Source organism: Rattus rattus, chromosome 14 (genome assembly GCF_011064425.1).
Source record: "Rattus rattus isolate New Zealand chromosome 14, Rrattus_CSIRO_v1, whole genome shotgun sequence".
Classification (NCBI taxonomy): Eukaryota; Metazoa; Chordata; class Mammalia; order Rodentia; family Muridae; genus Rattus; species Rattus rattus.
The window spans coordinates 43,683,262-43,690,072 of record NC_046167.1 but is presented as its reverse complement, the minus strand read 5'-3'; positions in this window follow the sequence as shown (position 1 = coordinate 43,690,072).

The following is a 6,811-nucleotide window of genomic DNA, read 5'->3' as shown; positions in this document are numbered from 1 at the left end:
TTTTCCCTACTCAGAGGACTTCCCAAAGCCATTCACAATTTCTTTTTTTAAAGTTTTTTTTTTTTTTTTTTTTTTTTTTTTTTTTTTCTGGGGTGGGGGACCGAACCCAGGACCTTGCGCTTCCTGGGCAAGCGCTCTACCACTGAGCCAAATCCCCAACCCCATCCACAATTTCTATAAGCTTGACCTACCACACCTGACTCTGGTCTCCTCAGTCCACACTGGCTCTCCCCGCCCCCACCAGCTCTCTCAACAGCCACCATCATCTCAAGAAAAAAAGTTCAGCGTTACCCTTCAAGATATTCAAGCCCAGGGGCTGGGGATTTAGCTCAGCGGTAGAGCACTTACCTAGGGAAGCGCAAGGCCTGGGTTCGCCCCCAGCTCGAAAAAAAAAACCAAAAAAAAAAAAAAAAAAAAAAAAGAAGTAGGAAGATATTCAAGCCCAAATTAGTCTCATTCTTGCCTACGCATCCCTACACATATCCCTGGCTCTAGCACAATAGGGTCTCATAGAGTTTCTACCAGCTGTCATCTGGATTCCTCTAATGGTGTTCCAATTGGTTGCTTGCCAAAAATGTATTCTACTTTTTCTTTTTTTCTTTTTTTGTCAGCGCCTGTGTGTTCCAGGTCCCAGGCTGACCTAAAACTCATTATGTAGCCAAGGATGACCTTAAACTTCTGATTCTCTGGTCTCCATCACCCGATTGCTAGAATTACAGAACTGTATTATCATGCTAAGTTTATGACACTCAGGGCTTCCTGCATGAAGTACATGGCACTCCACCGACTGAGGTACATGCTGAACACTTCATTACTCTCAAGGGACCGGCCAGAACATGCCTTCTAGAAGGTAGATAAGATAACGACATTCAGCTGAACACAGGCCAATGAGCCCCATCTCATACAAAGTAAAAACTCCAGTCTTCACACACTCTCTAGGGCTCTGCACGTAGTGGGGCTTTTCAAGCTCCAAGTTCTTGGATCTCATCTGCTTCTCTCTGTCATTCCCACTGTGCTGCAGACACAATGGCCTTTTTGCTATTCCTGGACCACTCTCCCTTAGACATTCACAGGGCCAGACTTCAGCTTCCTCTAAGCTTCTGGCATTTGTCAGCCAATCCCTCCTGGGCGGCCATGCCTGATCCTCCGAATCCTGCACCTCATTTGTCAACAACACGTCTGTCCTCCCTCCCCCGCTACCCCGACACGGAGCATTGCTGCATCTTTTCCTGTCTGTCTCTCCTCTCTAACACTGTGACTTCACCAGACCTGGGACCTTATTGTAGTCACTGCTGGATCCCAGGAGCCAGAATAGAACTGAGTCCAGCATACGGCAGCCTTCCAGTGACAGTCTTTCAGTGGTGGAAGGATAGTTCCTAAGCTCTTCAGGAGACCACATCTGCCATGGGTGTCCTTCTTTTCCGGAGCCTCCATGAGGGCTAAACACAAAACATTTATACAGAGATCCTCACACCTGTTGCCAATTAGGCAGGAATTCATAGAAGGAATCCCATTATCTAAAGCTTGCGCATGCAAAAGTCCTGGCAAGAGCAAAGTTGTTCTAAAGAGAAACACTTGTGTCCCGCCCTTCAGCCATAGGGCTGTTGAAAAGACGGTCCCAGGAATCCCATGCTGAGGGAAGGGAAAGGCTGAAGGCTTGACCTCAGTCAGCTACAGGAGGAACTTGCCTCTCAGGAAGAGAATTTACACAGTTCTGACAATTTCCTAAACTACCTTGCAAAACACACAGAGTTTGAGACAAGATGGGTCAGTGAAGAGCAGGACCCCCCTTGACCAGGACTGCTAACAGTTTATACTCCTATTTAACCAGAAACTCCATGTCTGTGCCTCTGAGGACAGATCGAGGGTCACCAGGCCTCTTTGTTCCTGCTTCCAATATCCAAGTTTCTCTGTTTTTTGCTCTTACTTGTTTCTGTATGTATTAGGGACTGTTGACCATGGCTGGCTTGGCAGGGTAGGTTGCCAGACCCAGGATTTTTGACCCTAAAACTTCAGTAACACAAGAAAGAATAATATCGTTCTAAACTTTTGTTGGCTAGAGTCTACCTTGATCAGGGCCAGCTCCCTAGAATCAAGTTTGTCTTTTGTGGAAATCTGGTTCTCTCATGTTAGAGTTATGAGGTTCAAGAGAAAGACTGCACAGAATTCTGAACTAACTTTTCAAATATTGATATGTATACACATATCAAAATACTGACATATATATCCACATATGTCTATATATGTATACATAAATAGTTGTGGTAAAACTTGCATAACATTTAGCACCCAGACCAGAAGTGAAGAACACTTGATGCTCTTTCAGAAGACCAGAGTTGAGGTTCCAATAGCCATGCTGGGAAGCTTACAACTGCCTGTAACTCTATTTTCAGGGGACCTGACACCCTCTGCTAGCCTCCTGTGGCACATACACTCAGGGGCACACACACACAATTAGCATCGAAACAATTTTCAATGCATAGTTTAGTATGTTTGTTTTCAGTGTCCTGTATCCAATCTCCAGAGCTCCTTTGCTTTGCAAAACCAAAACTGTAAGCCTTTTAAACAATATTATTCACCTTTTATCTTTTTTTATATCTTTTAATATATCTTATATCTTTTACAATATCTTTTAATAATTCACTTTTTATCCCAGCCCTGGGATAAACTATTGACTTATTGTTTCAATGGACTTGACTGTAAATTCATCATGTAAGTGGAATCATGTGGCATTTACATTTCTTGAGATTGATTTACTTTCCATAATATAATGTCCTTAAGATTTATACACACGAAGGCTTCATTCTTTTTGAAGACCAGTCAATATTCCACTGTCTGCACACACTACACTTTGTATCTCCATTTTCTCTCAACGGATACTTGAGCTGCTTTGTACCTTTTGGGCATCATGAATAACACAGCTATTCATGAGTACAAATGCACGAACATCTCAAGACCCTGCTTTCAATTCCTCTATATGCAGAGGTGGGGTACCCAGATCATATGGTAACTCCGTTCCTAATGCTTTGAAGAGCTGTTACTTTGCTGCCCACAGCTGTGGTACCACTTGGAACATTTGAATTCCCACCAACGGTGCACAAGAGAGTTTCCTGTCTTTTTAGTAGCAGCATTTTCTTCCCCTGTAGCTTGTGAGAATTGCCCAAAGATGCTCAATAGAACTAGACATTCCTGACTCTTCTAGCACTTAGCAACAGGGGGCTGGTAACTCTCTCTATAAGTGTGCGTGTGTGTGTGTGTGTGTGTGTGTGTGTGTGTGTGTGTGTTTGCGAGCACTTACGTTAGCTTTTTCTTGTCATGTCTATTTTGCAAAGGCGTCTTCATTCTCAAATTAACATGCACGTGAGCAGACATGCACAGTTCTGCCTCACAGAATGGGGGTAGTGGAAGGGAGCTGGTATTGTGTGGGGATAATAAAGACACAGGGCTAACTCTGTGTAATCCTTTAACAGGAAGATATTGTGGTTTAGTTTTATTTCTTTGGACGATGTTGCATAAGACCCAGCACAATGCTCCTTGGTAAACTGGGGCATCTCAGTATGGGAGAGCACAGAGGAAGATAGCTAAGAGTTGTTCCTGCGCATCAGCCATTCATCACATGGAGGTCCCAAGGACCTGTGAGCCCAGAGTTAAGGGGAGAGAGAAATCTAAGAGGAGTCATCAGGAAAAACCCTGAACCCCTTATATGTGATATCTCCTTCCAGCTACTTTATCGCTAGAGTGGGAGAAGAGAGCACTGTCCTGTGTTTCTTTTCTTTCACAACATTGGCTTCTCTCTCCTCCCCCACCCAGGACAGTCTGTATTGAACTACTAACTTTTTAAACTTGCCTTTCCAAGTGGTATTAAAAAGCAACACAATATGATGACACATATTCCCTCTAAGATGAAATAAAATTAAGCCCAGGGGATAAATCCTCCTCACATGGGAACTTCATAGAGGAAAGGCACAGATGTGAAACCAGTGCTACGGAAAAAAGGTACTTAAGAAACTCAAGGACCGGGGTTGGGGATTTAGCTCAGTGGTAGAGCGCTTGCCTAGCAAGCGCAAGGCCCTGGGTTCCGTCCCCAGCTCCGAAAAAAAAAAAAAAAAAAAAGAAACTCAGGGACCCAAAGAGAGGCAAAATAACTTGAAAGGGGCTAGAGGGTCAGCTCAGCAGTTTGGAGGACTTGCTGCTCTTGCAGAAGACCAGGGTTCAATTCTCAACATCCATTTTGGGCAGCTCACAATCACCTTTAAGTCCAGTTCCAGGAAATCCAACACCTCCTGGCCTCTGAGGGCACTTGCACATACAATGTACATATAGGCTTCCAGACAAATACACATAAATAATAAGTGTAATAAATAAGTGTAAATAAGTGTAAAAATGACTTTGAAATTAATGGCTTACATAGACCAGAGACCAGCAGGCTGTTCCTCTACAGAAGAAGTTAGTAAATACTTTAGGCATTGTGGGTGGAGAGGTTAAAAATGAGAAAATGATCCAGAAACACACAATGATAAAGAAAACAGCAGTTCACATAGTTCTTACTGACAAATCAAAAATACAGAAGTAATCAAAAATTTCTAGTAATAGCATTTCACCAAGACAAGAACAGAATTCTTTGGGATAATGTTTTGCTTATTTGAGTTCAAGACAGGTGACTCTTGTCATCACATCAGCTATAGATGTTAATCTGTGAAAGCCATTCCCGTCTTGCAGGAGCAGAAGCAGGCAATAGGCCACGTTTGGCCTGAAGGCTAGGGCTTGTCAACCTCTGGCCAGACCAAGAGCACTGCAGAGAGCCACTGACTCACTGTGAGTAGTTCTGATGTTTCTGAGGAGTCTGAAACACGCAGTCCTGTCTTCCAGTGCACATCACCAATTCTAGGAAGACTCATTGTTGTGTGTATGTGTGTAAACGCACGTACAAGTACTTGTGTGTGCATGTACAAAGACCACAGGTTAGTGTTGGGTGTTTTCCTCTATCTTATTTTTTAGAGAGTCTATCACTAACATGGCAACCACCAATTTGTCAAGGCTGGGTGGCCAATGAACCCTAGGGATGCCTCCAACCCTAGTGTTGGGATTCTAAGTATGAACTACTGCACCTGGGCTTTTTATATGGGTTCTGGGGATCAAGACTCAGGTTGTAGTACTTGCATGGCGAGCACTAAAGCCATCTCCCCAACCCTCATGGGTCCTTTTCTATCCTGTACAGTTCAGTTCATGCTGTCTTTCTACACAAAGATCAATCTCATAGTCTGCCAGCAGCTGTCTTCCCAGGTAGAGGGGGAACTGCATTGATGCAGTTCTGATTTGTCTGCCATTTCCAACCTCATGGTTAGCCATGTGTTCTGGTCAGAACTGGTGGGTGATGCTTTGGAAACCTCTGTTATTTCCCACTTAGGGGATCAGTACGAGGTTCTACTCATCTGCTCTTTTGTTTCTTGTAGTAGGAGTGGCACTAAGCAAGTGAATGTTTGTCATTCCAAACATATTTATACATAGGTTCATGAAAACAAATTGTCATAATTTCCTCCAGGAAAGTTAGATGTAAAAACGAAATGCCGAAGGAACATTATAGAGGCTTTGTTGACAATCTTAATTGCTGTTCTAAAAGCCTGCAATGTATATGTGTGTATGTATGTATGTATATGTTTTAAATGTGTACCAACTTTGTAATAGAGGCGTTTTTAATAAACATATAAAGTTTAGCCTTTCTCAAGTTACTTTTGTAAAAGCACTTAGTTGAATGGTGATGGGAAAGACGGTTATTATGATGTAAACCAAGGAAACAGGCCCAAACACTGTTAAATACTGTTAAAGATGGGATTCCTTACTGCTGGCATTTCTGAAGGAGATTAGGATCTCTCCACAGTAATGGAATGTTGGACTATACTGAGTGAAGCGGTGTCTCTGTCCCTCTTCTCCTACCTAAGTCATTCTCTGACTGGCTTTAATAAAAATCTGATAGCCAATTAGCTGGGTAGGAAGTTGAAGGTGGGACTTCCTGGGGGAGAAAGGAACTCTGGGAAGATGAAAGAGGATGATGGCCTTTCAAGAGGAGACATGAGAGGAGATGATGTGCCTGGAGGGTATAGCTAGCGATATGGCTGAATGGAACTAGGGGGTTGTGTTAAGGCAGATGAGCTAGTCCAGAGTCTGTCTGTGTGGTTATTTTGGGAACTAACTGGATAAGGAATAAGCACTGCTATATTAATTTCCATCATTAATTAATATATACAAGATATTAATAATCTGTTTACAGTACTGTCACAGTGTGCATTGCTTTGGACAAGGAAAGCATTTTCAAAGGGAAACCATTATCGATGAAAGCAAGAGAAAATAGAGATGCAATCACAATTGTTATTCTGTGCTGAGCACTGGGTTATTTTGAGCCCTACTTTGGTCACATGGTGAAAACCAGAGAGCAGCCAGGCTTCAGCCTTTGAGCCAGAGGGCACCATAGATTCTCAGGAAGCTTCTGGAGGCAGCAGTCTCAATGGCTCTGCTCTAATCAGACCTAGACAAGTTTTTCTTTTTTTTTTTGAGAGACAAACATCAGCATGGCCACTACTGTTGCCACCATCATCATTATTATTTCCATCACCATCATTATTAGCACTACCACAATAATTATTACCACTGCTACCAGCACCAGCACCCCCCCACCAGCAACTCCCCCCCCAGTATCACTACCACCACCAGCACCAGCACCCCCACCCCCACTATCACCATCACCTCCCCTCCCCCACCATCCCTTACTCCTTCCAGCAACCCCCCCATCACTACCACTACCATCATGGCTAAC